General features: G+C 36.7%; 1 protein-coding gene across 6 annotated transcripts in view; it reads left to right on the top strand.

Annotated features, from left to right (window-relative positions):
- Positions 1-17500, top strand: part of peo (pendolino) — a 161101-nt gene that overhangs the window by 13253 nt on the left and 130348 nt on the right. The window contains exons 1-2 of one of the 6 annotated variants that reach the window (XM_067128015.1): positions 1704-1776; positions 5398-5452. The exons of 2 other annotated variants lie outside the window; for them this stretch is intronic. The gene's annotated coding sequence lies outside the window, so the exon portion shown is untranslated. Of the gene's footprint in view, positions 1-1700; positions 1777-5397; positions 5453-17500 lie in introns of those variants that run through there. 3 more of the 6 variants (XM_067128013.1, XM_067128014.1, XM_067128016.1) reach the window with 3 other exon arrangements.

Below are 17500 nucleotides of genomic sequence, written 5' to 3'. Positions count from 1 at the left end.
GTATAATTTCCTAAACGTATTTTCATATAGAATAAGAGAGAGGTTTACAGATATATGCATGTACATACATACACACATACATGTTTATAAAAATAAAAAGTAATTATTGAGGGTCATTGGTTTCTAAATGAGAGTTCAGTGACTTCTGTTACATATTATAAAATTTTTGGTTTGTTTAATGGATGAGTGTATTATTAATGTACGCTTGATCGCGCGCGCGCGCACACACACATGCACAATTAAACACGTGTGTGGGCTACAGCATATATGTAATTTTAAAGTCTATTTCTCTCTACTCGTAACGATTGTATGATTGTATGTGATGATTATATCTGTATTTTAGAAACGCAAGAATACAACAATTTATTTGTGTTTGTAATAAATCTGTTAAGTTTTTTAGGCCATGTAATGATTCTTGAAACTGAACCTGATGAGAAACACCACTGGTTTTTGCGATGGTCAAAACTATTTTTCTTCGTTATGTCTTGATCGATATTAAAACTGAGAAACAGTACTGTTTTTTTTTTCGATGTCGAAAAATAGACTGTACCTTGTCACGAGCGTTGTGTTACGTTAAAGTACAAGGGAAGACTAATGTATTTTGCTCTCTCTCTCTCTCTCTCTCTCTCTCTCTCTCTCTCTCTCTCTCATTTCTTATAAATTAGTGTTTCTCTCATTTTTTATAAATTAGTGTTTCTCTCTCTAATATATATATCTTTTTTTGGTTGTATTTCATTAATCATTGCTCTCTCTCTCTCTCTCTCTCTCTCTCTCTCTCTCTCTCTCTCTCTCTCTCTCTATATATATATATATATATATATATATATATATATATTTTGTATAAATTTTTATTAATCATATATATATATATATATATATCTATCTCTCTATATATCTATATATATGTATATATATATATATATATATATATATATATATATATATATATATATATATATATATATATATATATATATTAAATATATATAGAGAGAGAGAGAGAGAGAGAGAGAGAGAGAGAGAGAGAGAGAGAGAGAGAGAGAATATGAGTGTCTTCATACCGAATGTGCATGACACTGCTAATTCTGTACGATGACGCAATGTCATGATGGAATGATAGACATAGGTGCACGAGGAGACTAGCGACCGGTCATGAATGATAAATGAGTATTTGGGATGGACGTTTTGTCCTGTGTCCAGCACGCATCCTGCACCAGAAGGATTATATATATATATATATATATATATATATATATATATATATATATATATATATATATATATATATATATAATTAGATTGTAATTTGTAATGTTCTTTGTTATTCAAGTCATAATTGTCGTTATGTTATGTCCACATTTTGCCTCTCTCTCTCTCTCTCTCTCTCTCTCTCTCTCTCTCTCTCTCTCTCTCTCTCTCTCTCTCTCTCTCATAGCATTTTTTGTTATGGAATTATATCTTGTCTTTCTTTAAATTTAATATGCTCTTCTCTCTCTCTCTCTCTCTCTCTCTCTCTCTCTCTCTCTCTCTCTCTCTCTCTCTCTCTCTCTCTCATATATGTTTATATCTTACCCTAACCTTTGCAAGTACATGTTTTTAGATCACAGAGGTAGGTACCTGGCCGAGCCACTCAGGTAGACATACATAAGCACGAACTCTCTCACGCAGCCTTGTTAACCAGGTAAAGCTTTAGCCCTAGCCCCAGTGTCCTCTGAGAGTCCGTCGAGTGAGGTTGTACGTCGCTCTGTGCTCAGCCAAGGAGGGTTTTTATACGAAGTGCGTTTGACATTTATGATACGTAACGGAAAAATACAATACTTTATGAATTAATTAAGATAGCAATCAGACTGTCTTTCGTTTAGTGGTTAATGATATTGGAAATATGCCTTTGCAAATGTTATATTAAATGTTATTGTGCAGTGTGATTTTTGCTAAAGAAAAAAGTGATTACACTTGAATCGGCAGACTAATATACGATTTCAGATTTCCTTTAATGGTTCAGTTTCCTCAGACGAGTGGAAATCTCGCATTATTTTAGGTCGAGAAAGTTTCTAAATACATATATCACACGAGAAAGTGTGGTATGTTGTCGAGATAGTGCTGATTTGTGAATTGTGAACTTAAACATTCGTGATATGAAGATGTGTATCAACTTGTAATCTTATCGTTGTGATTGGGAAGTGGGAGGAGATTAGGCAATAAGCAGCTTTTAAGTATGATATATATATTATATATATATATATATATATATATATATATATATATATATATATATATATATATATATATATATGTATAAATATATATTAATATATGGTCAGGTGTGGAACAGAAATAAATTTCTGTCACATTAGGTATATAGTTAAGCGACCTTGCCCTTTTAAACCCGTGAGTCAGAAATTTGTGTGTGGATATATATATATATATATATATGTATATATACTACAAACATAAACATACATTAACACTTCTGTCTGTATTTTATATAAACGCTTTCTAAACCCATATGTGCTTTACAAACATAAACATACACACACACACACACACACACACACACACACACACAAGCACAAAGACACAAGCAAACAGTATCTAGCCTTGCTCTCTTGTTTCCTAATAATGTCAGCCCAAAAGCCTGGGCGTTCCATCTGGTTTTTGAAAGCGAGAACGTCAGGATTTGTCGACCTTTGTACAGGTGGAGGAGCGAGACGTGGTTGCGTTCTATTTGTTGGTTGTGTTCGTTTTGTTTCTCGAAAAATGGTAAACAAACTCTGGAACTCATTCGATACTTTTTCGTGTATATCTGTATGTTTGAAGAGTCTCTCGACTTTGGTTAGGTCTCGGAGGACTTTGGTCTCTCTCTCTCTCTCTCTCTCTCTCTCTCTCTCTCTCTCTCTCTCTCTCTCTCTTCTCTCTCTTGAGAAACGTATTTAAGCTTTTTTATATTTGATTTTGAATATTTAAAACTGAGGAACTTATTCAATGCATTTTTTTCGTATATTTATGTATGTTTGCAGCGTCTCACACATAAGATCTTATGGACTCTCTCTCTCTCTCTCTCTCTCTCTCTCTCTCTCTCTCTCTCTCTCTCTCTCTCTCTCTCTCTCTCTCTCTACGTAGAAATAAGGAAACCAATGCACACTCCGTGAAGGACATATATACACGACATATCCTTGGCGTGGGAACGTGGAAGATTTTATTGAAAACGGCAAGGAACTGGCAAGTTATAATTGTTTATCATCTATTACATTTAAAATCGTATTCAGGTGTTCTCAGTGATTATTATTATTATTATTATTATTATTATTATTATTATTATTTTTATTATTATTATTATTATTATTATTATTGATGTTTTTAAAATTTAAGAAAGTATGGAAAGATTTACCAAGACAGGTATACTAAGGGGTACCAGTTCCTGGAACCTGGTTCTGGTACCATCTTGTAAAGGAACCTAGGTACCGAGACTACTGAAATAAATATTAAATACGTACTTAAATAATTAAATAAGTATCAAATATACACTTAAATAAAATTAGTCAATACGGAGATTAAATCTTGATTTCTCCCACTGCGCCATTATGACATAACACTCGGAGATTTTTAGCTCAAGGTCAGCGGGACATCTCAGGTCATTTGAATCCCTCTCTCTTGTGTTGATGCACGTTTGTGTGTGTTGTGTGTGTGTGTGCGTGTGTGGTCGTGCTTGGGCGTGTCACGTTCGTGGGCAAGAGGTGAAGCTTCGAAGCGTATATTACGTAAAGGATTTGCTGTGGGGTTATTTTTAGAGTATATTATTTTTAATGATTGCAATATGTCATAGAATAACCTGTTTCTTAGGAAAGGGAAAACAAAATTTATTTAAAGAAATAGTTTTTAAAAATTCAGCCAGAAAATCGAACCTCCGACGAAAATCCTTCGGTTTGGTTTGAAGCGAAATTCCACAAAAACAGCTCAAGGGTCAAGGAACTGTAGGATATCGGGAAATCCTCCGACTCTTACTCCTATCCTCCTTCTTTCTTCTCTTTCCTCCTCCTCCTCCTCCTCCTCCTCCTCCTCCTCCTCAGTCTCCCACCCCCTGGGACGCTAAATCCTAATCCCAAAGTCGTGTGGAAGTAGGTAAGGGCTAAGGGCAGCCCTTGGGCCCCAGCCAAGCTTTTCCCTGTGTGACATCACGAGCGTAAAGGATCGTAGGACTCGTCTTCCTTAATGAAGGGCAAGGGGGGGGGGGGGGTGAGAGGGGAGGGGAGAAGGGTAACCTATTCTCATCCGAATTTAGCGGATGTCGAACACGTTGATAGGTAGGCTTTGGTTTCTCTCTCTCTCTCTCTCTCTCTCTCTCTATTATTCTTTGCGTCATGAAAGCAAATTTAGTGAATTAACATTCTCTCTCTCTCTCTCTCTCTCTCTCTCTCTCTCTCTCTCTCTCTCTCTCTCTCTGTGTGTGTGTATTCTTTGCGTCATAAAAGCAAATTTAGTGAGTTAACATTTCTCTCTCTCTCTCTCTCTCTCTCTCTCTCTCTCTCTCTCTCTCTCTCTCTCTCTCTCTCTGGATTATTCTTTGCGCCATGAAAGCAAATTTAGTGAGTTAACATTTCTCTCTCTCTTCCTCTCTCTCTCTCTCTCTCTCTCTCCGTATCCTGGGATTATTCTTTGCGCCATGAAAGCAAATTTAGTGAGTTAACATTCTCTCTCTCTCTCTCTCTCTCTCTCTCTCTCCGTATCCTGGGATTATTCTTTGCGTCCTAAAACTTAATTCAGTGAATTAACATTTCTCTCTCTCTCTCTCTCTCTCTCTCTCTCTCTCTCTCTCTCTCTCTCTCTCTCTCTCTCTCTCTTATTCTCTGGATTATTCCTGCGCCATGAAAGCAGATTTAGTGAGTTAACATTCTCTCTCTCTCTCTCTCTCTCTCTCTCTCTCTCTCTCTCTCTCTCTCTCTCTCTCTCTCTCTCTGTATCCTGGGACTATTCTTTGCGTCCTAAAACTTAATTCAGTGAATTTACATAAGAGTATAATGTAGTGAATTTACATTTGGAATTTTGCTCTGAAACCAAATTCAGCAAAGGACCAGTTCGAGGGAACATGCTTATGAATTTACCCTCCATCTTGAAATATAATTCAAAGACTTTATTTTTGAAATATAAATCAGAAAACTTTAATATTTACTGTACCTGAAAATATTTCTATCGTCCAATTATCACGGTAATTATACTTTGGTCACGAAAGCCGCTTATTTGAATGAACTTTTACCTGCAACTCGAGAGTTAATTAACTAAAGTTATTGATTCCATGAATTTGGTGGAAAAGAGGTCACGTGACAGTGTAGTATATAAAGAAAATTGTCAGTTGTTATACAAGACAATTTTTCTTGATTACTGTTTTCTTCCCTTCGTCAGTGATGGCAGTGGAGTACCTAACGGTGACATGCTGATGCCTATATCATTTTAATAGGTAAGTTGAATATGTGGTCCTGGTTTATTTTGTTCTCTCTCTCTCTCTCTCTCTCTCTCTCTCTCTCTCTCTCTCTCTCTCTCAGATGTAATTTATTTGCCACCAGAAAGTACACCCCTTCCATTTGCTCAGCAAGATAGGGGTGAAGTTGCAAGCCCCACGAGAGGGTTTCAGCTTGAGACATGGCTTAGGATGAACCTTTAGCAACATTTAATCAAATCACTAAGGAATGATATAATTACCTGATTGTTAAGTCGACTGTTGTGGGTTGCAGCCTTGATGAAGAAGGTAGTTTTGTTCAGAGTAATGGGTTAGGTTAGACAGCCCAGTTTGAATTCCTCCCAGTCAGGGAGGATGGGTCAGGTTACCGTAGGATGAAACCTTGTGTAAAATTCTCGTGGCAGGTAGGATAGGTTAGGCTAGGGGTGGATGTATCCTTTTGTGAAATAATCCTGGTCAGGTAGGATAGGTTAGGTTAGTGTAGGATGTGTCCTTGAGTAAATTAGATTAAATTAGGATGTGTATCCCTGTTTAAAATAGGTTAGTTAGTGGACAGTAGTCCGTATCCTGATGTGAAGTCTTCCTGGCCAGGTAGGATAGATTAGTGTAGGATATAAACCCTGTGTAAAATCCTCCAAATCAAGTAGGATGTACAATGTACAATAGGTTTAGTTAAGCCACATCCCTGTAGACGCTACAAGACTCTCACTACTATGAATCTCATCACCAATAACTTACCCCTTCAATACTAAACCTTAATAAGAACGTAGGGCCAGCAACCTCATCCCAAAAATACCTGCAGAAAACAGTAACAGAACCATAACACTTCCTGGAGCCACCCACTAGGAGGAGAAAAATTACATTCGACAGAGACAAACATCCCCATGAATACTTGGCTGATTATTTTGTGACGTGACGGCGGTGCTAAACCTGGCCTGTTGTAGTCAAGGTCACACTACTTAGGTCCCACGGCCGCTCCGTCTGATTTGGGGAACTCGTCTGGTCCTGGAGGGACTTATTACTTTTAACGGGCGGAATGGGACGTCTTTTGGTGGTTTTGTGTGTTTGTCGAATTTTTTTTTTTGGGGGCGTGGGTGGGTGGGAGGTTTTTTCTTTTTGGGTTGGGAGGTTTTTTCCTTGTCAGATTTTTTATATTTTTTCACTTTTGTGTGGGAGGTTTTTTCATTGTCAGATTTTTTATATTTTTTTCATTTTTGGGTGGGAGGTTTTTCCTTGTTAGATTTTTAAATATTTTTTTCATTTTTGGGTGGGAGATTTTTTAATTGTCAGATTTTTCCTTTTTTTTTTTTTTTGGGTGGGAGGTTTTTTCATTGTCAGTTTTTTTCATTTTTGGGTGGGAGGTTTTTCCTTGTCAGATTTTTAAAATATTTTTTCCTTTTTGATTGGGAGATTTTTTTATTTTTTCCTTTTGGGTGGGAGGTTTTTTCCTTGTCAGATTTTTTTTTTTTTGTTTGTGGGGGGAGGGTTTTCCTTGTCAGATTTTAAAAATATTTTTGTCCTTTATGTGCGGGTGATTTTTTCCTTCTTAGATTTTTTTTTTTATAATTCTTCCTTTTTTGGGGTGGGAGGTTTTTTCCTTGTCAGGTTTTTTTTTTTTTTTTTCCATTTTGGGTTGGAAGTTTTTTTTTTTTTGTCAGAGACTTTTAATACTCATTTTCTAACATTCTGCAAGAACAGATGACTTAAGGTTCATACCATGTTATCAATCAGGTTATTAGTTTTGTATGTTTTGTTAATCTTAACTTTTGTTTATATTTTGTATATTTCATTTATTTCATATATTTAGCCCACCCGCGGCCGAGTGGATAGCGTGGTACCGGGGACAATGGCTGGACTTGAAACCTCACCCCTTTTAAATTAATAGTGAAAAAAAAAACTCATGATAATAAGTGTGCTTAAACTGTAAAAAAAATTGTAAATCTCTCTCTCTCTCTCTCTCTCTCTCTCTCTCTCTCTCTCTCTCTCTCTCTCTCTCTCTCTCTCTCTCTCAAACTGACCACGTTCATTACCGGTATTCGTACCGTATGACAGGGTACTTGAACTCAAAACCGTGTAATCATGCTGATAAGGTTCGCCCCGTCGAGTTCCACCTGCCTTATGTTAGTTTTACCGATTTTCGATCCTTTGAGTAATTTTTTTTAAATATTTAAATTTAATTACTTTCCTTTTATATATGAACATGTATATGTATATATATATATATATATATATATATATATATATATATATATATATATATATATATATATATATATATATATATATACATGAACTTTTATCAAGTTGGGTTTTACCTACGTTATTCCATCATTGTTTCTCCCCGTTCGTTAATGATTTTCTTTCATGTCTTTGTGGTAATTTTCCTTGTCAGTTTTTCTATCCTTTTTTTTTTTTGTCATCCTCACCTGGAGACTCGTCATTCTTTCTCCTCACTTCTCACCTTACACCTTCATCTTTCCTCTTGGTGCAATGATCGCCTTTCCTCACTGGTAAGCCTTCGTAAGCGTCTCCTTCTGAGTCCTTCGTCGTTATTCTTTGTTATGGGTTTTTCTCTTTAATGAAATGTATGAAAGTACTGATGTTTTGGGAAATAGTATATTCAGGAATATACTTCTGTGTATGTATGTTTGTTCTCTCTCTCTCTCTCTCTCTCTCTCTCTCTCTCTCTCTCTCTCTCTCTCTCTCTCTCTCTCTCTCTCTCTCTCTCTATAGATATATATACATATATATGTATATATGTAATTTTTTATTTGGTTGTCTTTCATTAATCTCTCTCTTCTCTCTCTCTCTCTCTCTCTCTCTCTCTCTCTCTCTCTCTCTCTCTCTCTCTCTCTCTCTCTCTAGATATATATACATATATATGTATATATGTAATTTTTTATTTGGTTGTCTTTCATTAACCGTTGCTTCTCTCTCTCTCTCTCTCTCTCTCTCTCTCTCTCTCTCTCTCTCTCTCTCTCTCTCTCTCTCTTACAAATTAGTGTTCTCTATATATATCTATTGTATTTAGTTAAATCTTTCATTAATCATCTCTCTCTATCTCTCTCTCCCTCATTTTGTATATATTAAATTAGTGTTCTCTGTACATATTTATTTTATTCGGGCAATTCTTTTCATTACTCATCTCTCTCTCTCTCTCTCTCTCTCTCTCTCTCTCTCTCTCTCTCTCTCTCTCTCTCTCTCTCTCTCTCTCTCTCCAGCCGTTCGTCTCGTCTACCGTCTCTCCTTTTGAACCGTTCTCTGTGCCCGAGGCTTTTCTTAACCAGTCAACCATTACTGTCTGTTGTCCTTTTGTTCACTCTGACGGGAAATTGACGGAAATGCTGCTTCAAAGAACGGCGTTTGAGAATGCTAAGCAGTGTACGAGGTGGGGGTTTGGGTATGTAGATGGGGAGGGGGGGGGCGGGTGGTGGCCGCTTACTCGAATAGGTATATGTAAGTGACCTAAGATTGGGTCAGAGTTTTTGTTGGCCGGGGGAGATGGGTATTTGAATCTAAATAGAAATGGGTCAGAGGTATATATTTTTGGGTTGGGGAGATGGTTATTTGAATCTAGATGGAAATAGGTCAGGGGTATAGATTCTTGGTTGGGGGGATGGTTATTTGAATCTAGATGGAAATAGGTCAGGGGTATAGATTCTTAGTTTGGGGAGATGGGTGAATTTGAATATGCAGCTTCTAGATGGAGGAAATGGGTATTTGAATCTAGATAGAAAAACTGTTCGTAGAAGGGGGACAGGGTATCTGGCAGGGAGATGGGTGGTCAAGATAGCTGTTGATGTACGTAAATTGATTGAGAATGGATCTGGGATTGGGGGGGAAGGGAGAAGGGGAGGGGGTGTTGTGGTCTTGGGAGATGGGCGAATGATTCGAGATGGGAGAGTAGTTTATAGAGGGGGGTTATACATCAACTACTTAATTATCTGGCGTTGCAACTTCCTGGGTCACTGACGCCGAAAAGATTCATGGATTTATAATAAGTTTTCAGTCTTTGTCTCTTTATTTGTGTCGTTATTTTCTCTCTCTCTCTCTCTCTCTCTCTCTCTCTCTCTCTCTCTCTCTCTCTCTCTCTCTCTCTCTGTCTTCGTACACAGCTTTTCCAAGCACCTGCCCACACGGCGTTGCAAAACGCCTTCCTTTCTTCCTTCCTTCCTTTCTTCCTTCCTTTCTTCCTTCAGTCCGCAAGAAAATAAAAAAAATAAAAATAAACGAAAATGACTCGACGCTTTTCATTCTTCGTCTGTTTTTCTTTCTGTTTAAAACTCCTTTTCTTTCTTCTTAAACTCCTCCCCTTTCCTCTGAAACTCCTCGCCTTTCTTCCTGAACTCATCTTCTATGTAAATCGAGGTCAGAAACGACCGAGATTGCCAGGATGAACGTTGCAGAGCAATGGCGAAGTGACTCTGGGTAAGGTACAGATTGAATGTTGTCGCTGGCCGTCAAAGCTAATCCGACCTCAGTGCAGAATGACGATGATGATGACTGTCGATTGGAACACAGTTTGGGAGTCGTTTTAGTTTTGGCGCTGCTTTTTGTATTCATCTTTTTCAGTGTGGGAATTTTGTTTTTTTTTGAGTTTTGGTGTTTATTTTTTATTTTCATTTTTTCAATGTGGGAATTTTGTGTTTTTTGAGTTTTGGTGTTTATTTTTTGTTTTCATTTTTAGGTGTGGGAATTGTGTGTTTTTTTTTAGTTGTGATGTCTATTTTTTATTTATATATATATTTTTAATGTGGGAATTACGTGTTTTTTCAGTTGTGATGTTTGTTTTTTTGTATTGTTTTCAATGTGGGATTTTTTTTTTAGGTTTGGTATTTATTTTTATATTATTTTTTTTTTAATTTTCAAAAGAAGGAATTAAGCACTGCCCAGTAAGACAATTCACTCGATATATTGTAAGTTATAAGTAAGATTCACTTAGAGAATTACTGAAATATTGCTGTAATTTTGACTGGGCTACTATATATAGAAGTAATTATAATATCCAAAGTTTTATTTTCAGTTGCAATTGTATTTTTCTTTCAGTTTTTACTTCAAAGGGGAAGGGGTCTAGTACTGATTATTATGTTGAAAATATTTTTGAACCAAATATGAAGAACGTTATATTTTTCTTTATTAATTACTTACGCATTATCTGTTAAGTAACAGACTTCCCTCATATGTGCTGGCTTCCTGAAGGTGGTATGTCTCTCTCTCTCTCTCTCTCTCTCTCTCTCTCTCTCTCTCTCTCTCTCTCTCTCTCTCTCTCTCTCTCTCTCTCTCTCTCTGTATGTGTGTGTTCCCCCACTTGTTGCTTGTGATTTTTCATTTGAATGCTCACGTTTTTCCAGTCGTGATTTTCAATGTAAATGGCTATGAGAGAGAGAGAGAGAGAGAGAGAGAGAGAGAGAGAGAGAGAGAGAGAGAGAGAGAGAGAGAGAGAGTTAAGGAAGCGCAACTTATGCAGATGAGGACCGGAGAGCCGTCCAAAATTGGAAAGTCCCCCAATGGCTCATAATTCAGCTCCACTGAAGTTGCATAATTGAGCTGTGTTTATTTTCCTCAGGTAACCGGGCATTGTGGGGGCACAAACTCCCTGGGTATGTATGTCTTGGGGTATGCATGGCGTTGAGGCGTAATAAAGATGTCGATGAGATTTACGAGAGTTTAGGAGAGGGCCAAGTGGTTGGGGCAATTTGTGGGCATTTGAAGCCTTGAGAAAGAGTATATCTGAAAACTCTTTATTTACTGTTTATTTTTTCATTTCATTTCTGGTTTCATAACTTGTCTGTTTTAAGGGTTTGTGTAGCTTATTTATGCAGGTTATAACCTGCTCCTCTTGAAGTGGCGTTAACGTCACTGTAGACAAACTCAGGACGGTATATATGCTCGCACCAGACTCCGAAGACTGTTGGGAGTTTGAAGATTGATAGCTAAACCTCAACCATATTTGATCCATATAATTTTAAGGATAGCTTCCTTCAATTTTTTTTTTTTTTTTTTTTTTTGCAGTTGGCTTTAGTAATATATTTTTAAGACCCCCTTCGTCCAGATATTTTTAAGATATCTTTATCCAGATATTTTTAAGACTTCTTTATCTAGATATTTTTAGGGACCCTTCCTCCAGATATTTTAAAGACCTCTTTATCAGATATTTTAAAGACCTCTTTATCAGATATTTTTAAGAACTCTTTGTCTAGATATTTTTAGGAACCTTTCATCCAGATATTTTTAAGACCTTTTCCAGATGTTTTTAGGAACTTTCATCCAGATATTCCTAAGACCTCTTCATCCAGATATTTTTAGGAACCCATCATCCAAATATTTCTAAAACTCTTCATCCATGCCTATATCAGTAAGACCTCTTTTGTGGATTCTAAGACATCTTCATCCAGATACCAATAAGACCTTGACATCCAGATATTTCTAAGACCTCTTATCCAGATTAATTCGAAGACGAATCGTTTTTAAGATAACCTCATTAAAATGATTATGAAAAGAAAATACGTACCAGGTGTTTTAGAAGACCACACTTCATGCAAAATTGCATGTCATATTTTCAACCAGATTTTGAAAACATCATCACCTAAAAATTACTTAAAAGTCTTCATCCAAATCCGACCAGCATCAGCAAGAATTGACAGTCGACGCCGTTGCCAACAGCTTCCTAAACCACATGTCATTCCATCCAGGATGAGAAGAACCACCACCTTGTCATTCGTATGAAAAATTAATAACCATTACAGTTAATGAATGGTGATACGGGAAGGGATGGGATGGAATGGGAGGGTTGTTCTGGGTCTGTTATTATCCGTTGTGGGATGCCCATTGGGACGGGGATGATTTGATTGGCTAAAATAATTGAAGTAGTTTTTTTTTATGTGGGAGGGGGTGGAAATGGGCGTGGTCATAGACAGCTTAATCCAACAACAACAACAACAGGATTTGATGTTTTTATTTTGAACAACAGCAACAGGATTTGTTGTTTTTATTTTGTGCTTTTGACTGATTTTGTACTTTTGACTTAAATTGGATGATTGGTTTCCAGGTTATATTGTTATTGGTAATTTTTTTTTTTTGTTTTTGTTTAGTTTCAGTACAATGGATCTTTGTCCAGCTTATTGTTTAATAATGTTTATTCTTATGTATTTTTTATATTTATTTCGTTTTTCATTGTTTATGTTTAATATTATTCCACTACATTTTCTTTTAATAAAAATACCTCGTATTTATCTTGGAATGAATTCATTTTAATGTTAGTGGCACTGAAACTCTCTCTCTCTCTCTCTCTCTCTCTCTCTCTCTCTCTCTCTCTCTCTCTCTCTCTCTCTCTCTCTCTCTCTGAATTAATAGTATAGATTTCACTCGCCCTTGCTTCATCAGGGTCCAATCATCTCATTGGCGTTATTGCTTCCTTGTATTACTTCCTGTCTCATACAGGTCTGCTTAGTCGAGTCTGAGAACATGGCGTGGCTAAGATGAGATAGGTTCGTTGTGGTGTTCTCTTTTTGGATGCTTTTCTTCCGTGCTCGAATGCTGTTGTTTGTAACAGTAGAATTTAATTGATTTGCCTGTTTTTTTTCGTAACAGAATTTAATTGATGTGTTTTTTCGTGCTCGAATGCTGCTGTTTGTAACAGGAGAATTTAATTGAATTTTTTCGTGCTCGAATGCTGCTGTTTGTAACAGGAGAATTTAATTGGATTTTTTTTCGTGCTCGAATGCTGCTGTTTGTAACAGGAGAATTTAATTGATTTGTGTTTTAGTTTTCTGTAAAAGAAAACTAGTGTGCCGGCTTTGTCTGTCCGTCCGCACTTTTTTCTGTCCGCACTTTATCTGTCCGCCCTCAGATCTGAGGCCAGAGGGCTGAAAATTGGTATGCTGATCATCCACCCTCCAGTCATCAAACATGCCAAATTGCAGCCCTCTAGCCTCATTAATTTTTATTTTGTTTAAGGTTGAAGTTAGCCATAATCTTGCTTCTGGCAGCGATATAGGAAAGGCCACCACCAGGCCGTGGTTAAAGTTTCACGGGCCGCGGCTCGTACAGCAATTTACCGAGACCACCGAAAGATAGATCTATTTTCGGTGGCCTTGATTATACGCTGTACAGAAAACTCGATTGCGCCGAAGAAACTTCGGCTCATTTTTTACTTTTGTTGATAATTGCAAGATCATTAGGTGGGGGCGTTGTTTCAATGTCTTAGTGTCTTTGCAACGTCTTAGTGTCTTTCCTCGAATGTTGTGTGTTCCCGGTACTGCGTAATTATGTCAAGGATCGTGGTTTTTTTTCTAATGAAGTTTAATTCGGTTTCTTTGTTCACGAATATGTTCGTTCACATTTGCTGCGTAATTATATGAAAGATTAGACTTCATTTTCGTTTTGTGCATCAATTATGTCATTTCTCTGTTGTCTAAAATAATTTTTTTTTATTTACAAGGATAATTTTTTTTTTTTTGTTTCAAGCTTCCTGGCTGTTTTTTTATGTTTTACTTTATATTCACTTGTTCTGGACCTGAAATAGTCGCTTTAGTCGCTCAGTATTAATCGCTGTATTTTGTTGTAATTGCCAATTCCCTGTGTACAATTTTATCCTATATTTATGCTTCTCAGTCATTCCTATTATGTAATAAGAAGTGAAAGGTGCAGTCATTGTGGCTTACGATGGAAGCGAATGGGGTCTAACCCCGGAAGTAGGGAGGGAGTTCCAAAGGAGGGTAGCGGGCGGGAAAGAGTTGGCGCCTGGGTGAGTTAATTATGCTTGAGAAAAGAAATTCTCTCTCTCTCTCTCTCTCTCTCTCTCTCTCTCTCTCTCTCTCTCTCTCGCTTGGAATTGTTTTTGCTCTCTCTCTCGTGATATTGTTTCTCTCTCTCTCTCACTTGGAATTGTTTTTGTGTCCTCTCTCTCTCTCTCTCTCTCTCTCTCTCTCTCTCTCTCTCTCTCTCTCTCTCTCTCTCTCATGGAATTGTTTTTGTGTCTCTCTCTCTCTCTCTCTCATGGAATTGTTTTTCTCTCTCTCTCTCTCTCTCTCTCTCTCTCTCTCTCTCTCTCTCTGGAATTGTCTCTCTCTCTCTCTCTCATGGAGCTGCTTTTTTGTTTCTCTCTTGCTCTCTCGGAAGAGTTCTCTCTCTCTCTCTCTCTCTCTCTCTCTCTCTCTCTCTCTCTCTCTCTCTCTCTCTCTCTCTAACAAAAGATTGCCCATGAATTGAAATCAGATGCCGTTACATTACCAATAATGAAATTCCGACGTCATTGCAAACTTGATTCGCAAGACAATGACGTCACACACTCGAAGGTCAACCGCTTTAGCGAGTCATTCACACCATTCACTTCGAGAATTTGGAATTCTCTGCCCCCGTCTGTGTTCCATGAATGATTTAACTGGCATTTATCAGGTCAGCTGGGAAGCCCTTAAACACTTTTGGACAAGAGTGACATGAGAAACATGTTTTTAATGTTTGATTAGGAGTAATCTGTATATTAATTTATTAATTGCAACGCCATAGAATTGGAGCACTTATCCGATCAGTCAGTTATATATGTCAATTGAAAGGGGAAAAATAGGTGTGGGGGATTGCAAGGAAACTGTCTTTAATTCTTGCTTTTGTGTTCCCATGTCCAGAATATTTTTACTATATAAGTATTCTTATTATTGTTATTGTTATTATTATTGAAGGTGGATAATAATCATAATAATGATAATAATAATAATAATAATAATAATAATAATGATAATTATTATTATTATTATTATTCAAGTTGAATAATAATAATAATAATAAATAATAGCCTTTATTAAACGATAGCCATCATTGCAAATCACTCGAAATAGGAACATGAAAGCGACAGCACTTTTTAAAGTGCTACCACATTCTTGCAGAGCACTTGAAGCGCCACTTGTCAATCACGTTCCATCGGGACCGGAAATGCAGGCCTGATGATTGGCTGTTTCTTGAGAGATTGGCAGATTGGCTGTTCTTCCGTCGCCACGTGAGGCGATGTGTTCTGTCACGCAGTTTCTCGTGGGGCGTGAGATGTGGGAATTTGTACTTATTTATATGTATATATGTATGTGTTTATTTATATGTATATAAGTAAAAAAATATAAGTAAAAATATATATGAATAAAACAAAAAAAATATATATGTATAACTGAATCACGAATATAAATATATATATATATATATATATATATATATATATATATATATATATATATATATATATATATATATGTAGTGTATACATATGTATGTATGTATGTGTATCAGTTAAACAAAATCTTTTTTCAATTATATGGAAAGCAATGACCTCAAAGCAGTATTTTGGTCAATTTTAATCCCCAATTGCAAGTGATACATGCATATTACTGAGTGCTGAGAAGTTAACGACAATCATAAATATGTTCATTATATAAACGAGTATTAGATGTATGTATGCGTTTATGTATGTATTTATATATACACACACTCCTACAAAAAGCAAACCGCTACACCTTGAAGCTTTTAACTCTGCGGTTTAGAAAGTGTCCCATTGGTGGGACCACTTTCAAGGAGTCTAGATTTGGGAGTCTCTCTCTCTCTCTCTCTCTCTCTCTCTCTCTCTCTCTCTCTCTCTCTCTCTCTCTCTCATATTTTGTACCTTGTCACCCAAAGTTGAACTCCTTTTTTTTTTGCCTATGAGGTGACTCACAGAGTTGTCAGGTCACCTAATTAATTCTCTCTCTCTCTCTCTCTCTCTCTCTCTCTCTCTCTCTCTCTCTCTCTCTCTCTCTCTCTCTCTCTCTCTCTCTCTCTCTCTCTCTCATTTTCCCTTGTTTTTATGATGTTAAATATTACAAAATCTTAATGCTCTCTCTCTCTCTCTCTCTCTCTCTCTCTCTCTCTCTCTCTCTCTCTCTCTCTCTCTCGTATTTCCCCCTGCAGATTTTGTCTCCATTCGTTTCCCAGATGTTTGTTCATTTTCCCATGTTTCTTTTCATCTGTGTGGGTTCTCTCTCTCTCTCTCTCTCTCTCTCTCTCTCTCTGATCTCTCTCTCTCTCTCTCTCTCTCTCTTTAGTCTTTTTATTGTAAATTATGGATTATCTTTCGGGTTTTCATCAGTTTTGAAATTGGTTATATAATGAGTACCAGCAGTGAGTTATTGGGTTTGAAATTCATCGTTGTGAGTAAAATTGGGGTGGGTTTTTTGAGCTTGAAATTTTTCTTAATGAGTGTAGGCAGGTGAGTCAATGAATAGACAAAGGGTTATTTTGGGAATACTGCAATTGATTTTGGTACCGGTAAAGGTGGCTTCTATAATTGGGTTTTGAGTAACTGTATTTGGGTTTTATAATTGCTTGCGTGGCTTGTGAATTATTTAGACAATTGCAATTGGGTTACAGTGATGTAATCTCTGCTTGAAACTATATTTGGGTTTTGAAGTTTGGTTAAAGATCGATTGCTTAATTAGGCTCTGGGTAAAAGTTGCTGAGCCTCTTATATTTTTTTCTGAACTTATTTGAATTTGTTAAACTGGCCCAGCTCGTGATTTTAATATTATCCAAAAGAAACAGATAGTTATTAAATAAGTACCAATATCTTTCTTTATCTTAGTGCTCTTTGCTTATCTTTAGATAAACTTCTTGATAAGGCTAAAAAAAAAGGGTTGTTTTTGGAAGTAGGGTGTACGCTTTTTGTGTGTTTACGAATAGTTTGGAGGTACTTGAGAAGTATATTCTTGTCCATATTTGTATAATATACACATACATACATACACACACACATAGATAAGATAGACTGACTGTCAGTATATTTACACATCCACATAAATAACAATGCCCATCATGAGGTGTGCCGAAGTGTGCGCCATCTTTTATTCCCTCTAAACAATCCATACCCACGAAGTACGCCCATATTCACTCCATATATATTTCAGCCTCGTGTTTGCGAAGCCTTTTGTACGCCCATATAGGCGCCCAAAAGGACCGGCTTTGTGGTTTTTTTTTTTTCGAGGGGGACTATAAATAAATTTCATAAGTGTATACATCGAGTATTGTTAGGTATAG

Source organism: Macrobrachium rosenbergii, chromosome 26, assembly GCF_040412425.1.
Source record: "Macrobrachium rosenbergii isolate ZJJX-2024 chromosome 26, ASM4041242v1, whole genome shotgun sequence".
NCBI lineage: Eukaryota > Metazoa > Arthropoda > Malacostraca > Decapoda > Palaemonidae > Macrobrachium > Macrobrachium rosenbergii.
This window is presented reverse-complemented; position numbering and strand designations above follow the sequence as displayed.